The sequence below is a fragment of the Alosa alosa genome, chromosome 18 (genome assembly GCF_017589495.1).
Source record: "Alosa alosa isolate M-15738 ecotype Scorff River chromosome 18, AALO_Geno_1.1, whole genome shotgun sequence".
In the NCBI taxonomy this organism is placed as follows: Eukaryota; Metazoa; Chordata; class Actinopteri; order Clupeiformes; family Clupeidae; genus Alosa; species Alosa alosa.
This window is the reverse complement of record NC_063206.1, coordinates 16,626,891-16,637,603: the sequence shown is the minus strand read 5'-3', so window position 1 is coordinate 16,637,603 and position 10,713 is coordinate 16,626,891.

Below are 10,713 nucleotides of genomic sequence, written 5' to 3'. Positions count from 1 at the left end.
CTATAATCTCCTAGCTGTGCGATATGTCCCATTACAACCCATTGATTTGATTCGTGTTTTTGCCGTCCACTAGGCTATTTTGCTGTGGCGCGAACAAAACGTGACGTCACTTGCAAGGGGTCAATAAGGAGAACCGATATCTTGAGATTTTTCTATGGGAAAATAAAATGGGGATTTGGGATTATTACACCTGTTAAACTCTCGCGGGGACGAAGAAATCGGAAATGCAAACGTTTTGCTCTACACACTTTTGTCCTCTGCCTTCGAGTGGATACTGTGATCTCCGGTACGTGAAGGCGGCACACTTTGATTTTTGCGGCGGGGGGTCGGGGGGCTGGGGATAGTTAGGCCCCCGGGGACCAAACATTCTGTAAAAGTCTAGTGGGGCTACATGCCCACCAAGTTTCATGTGTCCCAGTGTTTCAGTGTCCCGTAAATTGTTGACCAAAAATTCAGGAATTGTCCCGTGAATTGTTGACCAAAAATTCCCTACATGACCGCTACGCTAGCGGCAGTCATAATGAATATACCTGTATGGATCTACAACTAGGTCTCACATAGCTTTGATATGGCATCTACATAATGAATCGTAAAAGCAGGTTTAGCTGGTAGCTGAGGGAGCACAGACATTTTGGAGTTCAGTCTCAGGTTTGAGGTGAGTACCGTGTAATGCTGTGCTCATCATCCCTGAGATTGTGGGAAATGCCAACGCTGGGGAGTCTGCCACTGAAGGTCATCAATCCATCATCCCCTTGTTAAATAACCAAAATGGAAATCAAAGAACAATAAAACAGAGAATCAATACTGGCTGCGGCCAAGGGATCAGACTTGAAGCTTTCACAGGCCAGGGATTACCAGCCAATCTCATTGGCTTTTAAATGGCAGGTAAGCATAGCTCTGCTGGAACACACACCACCAACTCACCACAGACCTCCAGTCTCCTGTATGATGTCGGACTTCTTGAGTCTCGCCTTTCCTCCTTCATGCTCCCCAAAGACAGGGCCATCAGTGGGACAATGAGACTCCTTTTCTTATTCAATTTTTCAGGGAGCAAATGTGCATTCAGCCTACTTAGCAGATTCCAGAATTCGATTAGAAAATTAACCATTCATCTTTTTGCTCTATTCTATTTTGCAACCACAATATATGCATATTAATGTTTTGGGTTCATTGAGATTGTGAAACACATTACTTACAACATTACACCTGTGTTCAGAACCATTCATTAAAGCTTCTAAAATTGCTTCAGTATTGCCATGAATAATGGGAAATCAATATGCAGTAATGATCATAAATAGTGCACATTATATCTGAAACATATTTGCATGCTTGACCGATAACTTATATTGGTATTCAAAAAGCTCTTTAAAGCAAGCAAACAACAACATATACAATGGGAATGGGAATTTTACAAAGAAAAAATCTTATTGTATCCCTGTTGCTGTAAAGTATCAGCAGAAATGTTTCTCAAACTGCACTCATTACCGAGTGTTCTACTGTTTCAAAGTCCTAAAAATAATAATTTCATTTAAAATGAATAATTTAATTTCAAATAATAATAATCCATATGTTTCTATGCAGCAACCCAGACAGCACACATACATCTGCCCGATGTCGGTTTCAGATCAGCATGGAATCCTCCCATTTAATAATGTCGCAGGGGTATCGGCCTGAAGTCGCTTCCATGTATGTTGGCTTTTGATCGTTCCTACTATCCAAAGCAGATCCCGCTATCTGTTTTTTTTTTACCCCAGCTTCCATGTATGTTGGCTTTTGATCGTTCCTACTACCCAAAGCAGATCCCGCTATCTGTTTTTTTTACCCCAGCTTCGATGTATGTTGGCTTTTGATCGTTCCTACTACCAGACGCAGATCCCGTCAGATCAGCCTCCTGGAGCAGCGATTTTCAGGTTGGTAAATTCACTCATGTAAATTGTCAGAAAATAGGCATTGTGTCAATTGTATGACTGTTTATATATTTGCCTGCTATAGCCAATATTTGCCAAGCCATAACTTGGTGTACATTACTTTATAAAGAGCTGTTTTGGGGTAATTACAACTTAGTTGTGAACTAATTCACGTTAGCTAGTTGAGCTAACACTGGAAAATATGTTAACCTAGCTAGCGGCTATGGCGAAATGTTAACACTACAGCATCCATGATTACCGGTACAAGGACAGCAATATGCTTGGGTGTAAGAATAGCAAGTTATTATTTGACCGTGAGACTTAACCCAGGAAAGTGTTAATATTGGACTTAAACTTCCCCCTAGTGAAAAGCTCCATCAATTTCAGCTCCTTATGTATATTATTCCAGGACAAAAATCTTTTTTTAACTTAGATTCGTCCAAACTCTCTTCTATTTTTAAATTGTTGTGAGAGCACAGGCCATTTTAATTTTGTTTTTTGCACATGTACATACACAGATAAGACTACTATATAGGTATAACTTTATATAACTAGTCCTACTGTACATACATTTGTTCAAAAGCATCAGACATTTGTTAAATTCTGATGGGTTTCTACAGCATTAAATATAACCTTGGTATTTATGAATCTTCATGGATGATCTGTATGCATTTTTTGGAAGTTGTTCACTACATTTAGTCAACCATTTGGCTTCAAACTCTGCTCAAATGTGTGCAGCAAGCTCCTAAGGATGTTCTACCAGTCTGTTGTTGCCAGCGTCCTCTTCTATAAGTTGGCAACTCATCTGCAAACTCGACAAACTGGGACTCAGTACCTACCTCTGCAACTGGCTACTGGACTTCCTCTGTCAGAGGCCCCAAGTGAATGCGTGTTGGCAACAATACCTCAAGCAGCATCACACTGAGCACAGGGGCCCCCCCAAGGCTGCGTGCTCAGTCCGCTGCTCTTCACCCTGCTGGCGCTGACTGCACTGCAACCTACAGCAACAATCACATAGTGAAATTTGCTGGCGACACAACTCTGGTGGGTCTCATCACCAAGGGCGACGAGACTCAATACAGGTTGGAGGTCGACCATCTGACCACGTGGTGCAGGGACAACAACCTCCTGCTGAGCGTCAGCAAGACCAAAGAGATTGTTGTTGACTTCGGGAGGTCACACCCAACACCTGCCACTGACCATCGGCCGGTGCTGTGGTGGAGAGAGCGAGCAGCACCAAATTCCTGGGGGTGCACATCAGCCGAAGACCTCTCCTGGACCACCAACACTGCATCACTGGCGAAGAGCTCAGCGCCCCCTGTACTTCCTCTTGGAAACTCAGGCGAGCAAGTGCTCCACCAGCCATCATGACCACATTCTACCGAGGGGCACCATTGAGAGCATCCTCTCCAGCTGTATCGCTGTGTGGGAAGCGGAAGCTGCACTGAATACAACAGGAAAGCCCTGCAGCATAGTGAACACAGCTGGAAGGATCATTGGTGCTTCACTCCCCTCCCTGAAGGACATTTACACCACCCACCTCACCCATAAGGCGACCAAAATTGTGAGTGATGCAAGTCACCCCGCTCACAATCTGTTTGATCTACTGCCCTCTGGGAAGAGGTACAGAAGCCTGCGCTCCCGCTACCAGACTCACCAACAGCTTCATACACCAAGCTGTAAGGATGCTGAACTCTCTCCCTCCTCTCCCCCCCTCCACCCTCAGCTACATAACATCCTGGACATTGGACCCACAATGGCCACCTGCACTACTCCACTTGCACACTTGAACACTTGCACACTTGTACACTTTACAACTTGGTGTTGTTGTCCTGAAAACACAACACTTCTGCTGCTCTTACATAACTTGCACCACTATGCCACTTTCTTCATTACTCAGGTCAAACAGAACTACCCAAGCCTCTTATTGGCCTGACTTTGCACTAGTTTTTTATTGACTGTCTATGCACAATTTCAACAAAATTTTGCTGCTCTTATTTTTTTCATTATTATATGTGCCCTCTTATTTATTTATTTACTTACTTTTTTGTTTACTTGAATGTTATGTTTGTCTGTGGACTTAAAATTGGTAAAATATGTCTTGTCTTCACCGTGGGATAGTGAGAAACGTAATTTCGATCTCTTTGTATGTCTGGAACATGTGAAGAAATTGACAATAAAGCTGACTTTGACTTTGACTTTGACTTTGACTATGCAGTGATATGCTGGGGAGGAAGCACAAAGAAGAAGGATGCGGGGCGAATCGACAGGCTGGTAAGGAAAGCTGGTAAGGACGCGAGTACAGTGTAAAATCTCATTTGTACTCTTGACCACTAGTTGGCAGACACCCAGAGCTTCGATTCAAGCTCAACCTTTTTTTTCAAAGTTTTCAGGAAGTTCGCGAAAACACGCGAGAAACACACGAAGAAGACGTGCATTTCCTCCATGACGCGGAAGCGATGCGGGCCTTAGTTTTGCACAAATTGAAGCAGAAATACACCAAATGTTGAAAAAAAAAAATTCACATGTGATGAAGTCTTCGGTCTGTTATTCACCTATTCTGATTCTGAAGGAGATCTGCCTTTTGGAGAATATGATCGATCGTCTATTGACTGATAGATACTTATACTATACTTACTTATACTGATAGTCACGGAGCGTCTGTGAATGGAGGTGCGTCTTTTTCGACAGTGTCCACTAAGCATACCATGCTTATTTCGACCCTCTGCCCAACATAGCTGGAGGTGCCAGTGACAGTAATGATGATAGTGTCCGTAATGGACGTGGTATAGACAGCAGGGGTTGTAAAAATAGGGCTCTGAAGTCACCGGCGATATGGAACTGATTTGACCAGGCTACTTTATTGTATAGTAGCATAGGGTTTGTGATTATAGTAATAGTTTACTATTGTTGGTTTACATGTGACTGTTTTCCTGTTCATTTGTTATGTCGGTGAAATCACAAAAAAAGAAAGTAAAACTGCTCAAATATGTTCAACATCTAGTATTTACTGAAATGTGCATAATTCACGGTGGTTGCCATCTAGTGACATCATAATATGCAAATTAGATGAGTGAATTTACCCCCTTCATAAACTTCTGCTCATACTCTGGTCATTTTCACATTTACAGTAGGACTTTATCTCTGACCACTTGCAAGCCATGGCCTTTTGAAATTTTGATGTAAAAATCCAATTTATATCTTTTAAACCCTGGCGGCTAAAGGGTTAAGGGAAGAGGAGAAATAGACTTCTCTGCATAGTCTGTCTGCCTCTTCAGCCCCTCCATGTTTGGATACTGTCTGTCCACTAGCCACTTTTTACCACTGTCTTTCTGCCTCACTGTTTGTGTGCTATATTAGCACATATGCATAACCCCTCCCTCCATGCCACAGCCGAACTGTGGCCACACTTATACCTTTTCTTAATATAGTTATATATATATATATATATATATAGTATATCTATATATCTATAATATATATAGATATATAGACCTTATTATTGCACTGTTGCACTGTTGGACTTACTCATTTGCACTATCACCATGACACTCACTCTCACAGAGCACCTTACCTTACCTTACTATGCTCAGAGAATCACAGGCTCAGTCCCTGCCTCAGTCATTGCAAGCGCCTCTTGATTGATTAATCACCCACTATGTGGATACTGTTTTTAGAATTGATTTAGATTAAGTGTTAGTATAATTTGTATTTTAGTATATTCTTTATCTTCTACTGTCCTTATTGCTTAGTTGTGTTTTTTATATTATATACTTTTAATTACTTTTTCTGCTGTTAGTGAATGTGTGTGGGTTGTCTGTATGCTACTGAGACCTTGAATTTCCCCTATATATCTATTAAACGGAAATAAAAGCTGAAATAAAAGGGAAATAATCTTTGCATTTTTTCAACAAGTTATGTGCAGTTTAAAGGAATGCAATTAACTCAAAAAAGAATAGTACTTTGTGGTAACTCATAGTGTTCAATATTAATAAAGGTGGAAATTAAATTCGAAAGGCTTATTAAGATACCAACTAAGTCGTATAAAATAGCAGAACATTTTTATTTGACATATACAGTTGCAGATATGCAACTAAAGAAAATCTACTTTTCAATTATACTTTGCTATTTTCTCTTTCCTCCCAATATTACAATTACAATATAAGAGAATATTGTCTGTCTTTCCCTCAGTGTAGTCCACAGAATCATCTTTTTGAATCGAAAACAATGGTATGCCAGCTTGTATTGAGCCTGATTACTCCAAACATGGCTCCTTAATTGCGTTCATTGTTATGCCTTGTCACCGTGCTTTAATAGCAAAAGGACCTTAATAAATCACCCTTGCTTGAAGCATCCACACGGACAGATGAGAAATTGCAGAGTTACTCGAAGATGCAGGGGCCAAAATCAGGTCTCTGCATTCTAATTCTAATCAAGGTGTGCTTTGCAAGACCACTGCCTTAAAATAACCAAAGGCAATCTCGGGCAACATTCAGACAATGCTTTATTCAATAAGCTAATCTACACAGACAAAATAAATGACACTTTTCAAGTGTGTCTATACCACCTCAAAGCACCACTGCACAAGGACATAATATGAAATATTTCACCAGAGACAACTGGGCGCAGAGAGGTAAAAAAAAGAAGTCCAGCACAAGCATGCATTCCACAGAATCAAATATGGCAGGTATCCACCGAAGAAGTGGTCATAAACGTCACAGATTTGTTGGAAAAATTATTAAAAAACATGAAGTATGCAGGAAGGAAAGTATGTATTCTAATCAATCCCTGGTTGCCCTATTTAATGCCCAGGGCATCAAAGGGCCAGGCTGGATGCAACATGTTTGTTGGTTTGTGACCAGTTATCTTCCCATCTAGCATGCACATTGTCTAAATAGCAACTAAACTTGTGCACCCAGTGCTGTGTCGGTGAGAAAAAAGGTGCCTTCAGGTCCATTAAGATTGTACATTGCTATTTTGACATCACTGAAAATTACTATGCCATTGACCGAGAATAATCTGGTCTGGTATTTCACTGTGAGGTCACATAATCAACTGGTGAGACCCCAGCAACAAGTTCCAAGCAAAGCAATGTGAAGACTGTGCTAGTGTGCTCAGCTGGATGTCTGGATGGATTTTAATTCAATCATTCATTCAAATGGTATCGGTTGTGTTGCTGTTGTGGTTTCGAATGTCAGTCAGTACTCTGAATGTAAATACGTATGTCCCATAGACTGTAGTTCTATACAGTCTATGGTATGTCCACATACAGTAGTCGCATACATTGCTGTGGAAAAATGCGTCAGCAAAAAAAAAACAAAAAACATTACAGCACTTGACAAAGGCCTCAGCAGTGCTGATTGCTGTATAAATTTCAAGTGTCATTAGTGATAGCATCCATCATTAACACACAACTGGCAGCTGGAATTACTGATGCAGTTGCACAAATGCTGTATTAATTACAGTTGTGTCGTTATGCAAATAGAGAGCAGCAAGGTGCAGAGGAAATACATGGTTTGTTTTGCCAGGATGTCCCCCATGTAAACTCACAATAGTCACGCTGTGATAGCATCTAATCACGTAGGTCTCTTAAGCAGATAGCATTTGTTCACGCACAAACTGACTAATGTTGCACATGTCTGTCAACCCTGCTACGCACATATGTCTTCACAGGAAGTTATCCCTCAGTTTAGTCAGCTTGCTCATGTAAATATCATGGTTTGTGACAAATGATCCAAATTATGTTTGTATTTTCTGTGACTTATGTAAACAGGTAACTCTTGCAGACAGGTAAAGTTGTACCTGTGAATGCCATAGTGCAACAGTAGCGAAAGCTAAATTAAGTCGCTATGGTAGGCCCATAAGTTGAATCTGCACCAAAATATTTTTTGGGAATCAGGCCAATAGTTTTTGTGTAATCCTGGACACACACAGACAGACAGATGGACAGACACACCAAAAATGTTACCTCCTGGCAGAGGTAACAACCTCATCAAGTCAGTAGGTAAGGGAAGTGTTCTCTGAATGGGACTTGCAATGGAGGAGACAAAAAAGAAAAAAAAACTCTCTCAGGGTATCTGCTGGGTTTGGGGTACATTTATGCAAATGACAAGGTCAAGCTATATTCTGGACAAGGCTCCTTCTCTGCCTAACTCTTTCCCTCTCCTCCTCTCTCCTCTTTTCTCCTCTCCTCTTCTTGTTCTTTCTGTAGCTCTCTATCCCTTTTCTCCCTCCAGCACACCCTCTCTCTCCATTTTGCTTCTCCTTATACCAAATTGGATTCATCCATTTTAATTTGTTTCCATTCAGTGTAATTGTCATCTTATATTCATTTGCGTATCATTCATTTTGCTCTATTTTACACTTAATCCGTCTGCTCTAATGCTATCCAGTGTAATATTGTACAAATTATGCCTACTGGTTCATGCTAATAGATTCATATAACTTAATTGTGCTATACCCTAGCATAACTATTATCCCTAAATTATAACTAAATAACGTTGTGTGCTAATCACATCGGATAATGGCATCAGATGAACAAACATAACAATTTCGATCTTTGAACCTAATTATAATAAAAGAGGAAAAAATGTAAACAAAAGAAGCTTGCTAATGTGATTCATTTTCATATTTAGATTGTGGCCAGGGGTTATTTGAAGTTGGTGGATATTGCAAATGGATGTATTTTTAAAAGGTTGATCAGAACCTGATCATTGCCCATTCTCATGTATCTGATGATGTTGTCTTTATTTAGTGTCTTTATATTAATTGATTCTTATGTTGAATACTTTATGGTTTGTACCCTTCGTTACATTCAAATAGACAGCATAATACATAATATGGCTGTTTATGTAATACAGTTAATATGTGTTTAACACTTTAGATGACTGCAAATTACAGTTTAATACATTGCTAGCCTATACTGTCTCAGCATTTTCTAACTTTTAATCTGCTTTTAATTTAGTCTAATGATCTTTGTAATCTCTAGTGGTGTTTTATTTGCCTGACAAGCCATTTCTGTACTCCAAATTTTTATATTTATCAGTCAGTCATTTGAGAAATCATACATCAGCTCTTAAAACGGTTTCCGGTGAAGCTTTGTGTGGGCTCTATTAGTTGGACCACTTCCTTTCCTCTTTCTTTTTCTTTCTCCCATCTCAAAATCAGAATCATGCTTTAATGGCTACATATGTACACACACACACACACACACACACACTCACACACACACACACTCTCTCACACACACACACACACACACACACACTCTCTCTCACACACACACACACACACACACACACACTCTCTCTCTCTCACACACACACACACACACACACACACACACACTCTCTCTCTCTCACACACACTCACACACACACACACACACACACACTCTCTCTCTCTCACACACACACACACACACACACACACACACACACAACACACACACACACACACACACACACAAACCACACTGTCCAGCACAGTAACTCAATGAAAATGTTCTCTACGCGCATTCTTGCAGACTTGATACACTTTGACTAGTTAGTCTTCACGTAGGCAAACATTATTGACTTGGTGAGCAGGGAAGACAAAATAGACTGGATCCATGTTTCTCCCGAGACAGGTTCATTTGTCAAGGGACGACTTGACCATGCAGATCCTAAATGAACAAGAGGGACACAGACAAGAGACCGAAACGAGGGAAAAAAGAAAAGAAAAAAGGAGAGGAAGACGAGGCAGCGCTCCTTCTGAAGCTCACCGTATGGGCCGTGTGGACACGATGCCAGTGTTGCAGCCTGGTCCACAGAGACGCCGGTAACTAAGATTAATGGTATCTTCTCTAGCGACGGGCTGTCTTCCAGACTGCGCCCTTGATGCATACACGCATTCCGACACGCTCGTCGGGATGAGCTGGCATTTGTCCTCATGCCAGGTTTTTTCAGCAACGTGGTGGTAGTAGCGGAATTGAATCCACCTTGCCAAAGTCGGTACATCAGGACGTCCTGGTAGGCGTCAGTGACTTCATTGATATCCTGTAAACACAACAAGCATCTCAGAGAGAGGTCTTAAAATGTATGTGGCCACTCGTGCTCTGGAGTATATGTTATGCTAAATATTTAAAGCGGGGCCAAGTGACTTTGACATGATAGCTTAGAGCCGTGCCGTAGGAATGGGCTGCGTTTGTTCAGAAAAATCTAATCCAAAGTTCCCTCATTAGAATCTCTATGTATTTAATTCTTCAAGTGTGTTTTACAAGGGCTGAACTCAAATCTTGTTTCATTTCTGCCAATGAGCTGTCAGCACTGACCATGGAAATCATTAAGTGACTATATATCTTGCTCATATATATAAATTGCTCATATAAATTCTAAAAAGGTCAGTGAAGATTCCACTATTTATTGATTTCAATTGCAGCAATGCCACAGACAATGAAGTGAGAAGGAATGTTTGAATACATAAACTATGACTATACATACTGTAAACTTTTCACATCTGTGTGCTCTTACATGTCTGCTTGTGTGTGTTTGTTTGTTTGTTTGTTTGTTTGTTTGTGTGTGTGTGTGTGAGTGAGAGTGTGTGTGTGTGTGTGTGTAGAATGCACTTCCCTGTCATCATTATCCTGCACATTACACTGAAACGTTGGCTGAGGCTACTTTGTTGAACGACTGTCCAATCTCCGATCTTGTCATTATTGACCCTCCTTTGCTTAAAAGCTCAGCTGCTCGTCAAACGACAAAACATATCCTACGGGGGCCTAATTGGCCAAGAATGGCCATATTTTGCACTGAGGTTGCTGTGCTCT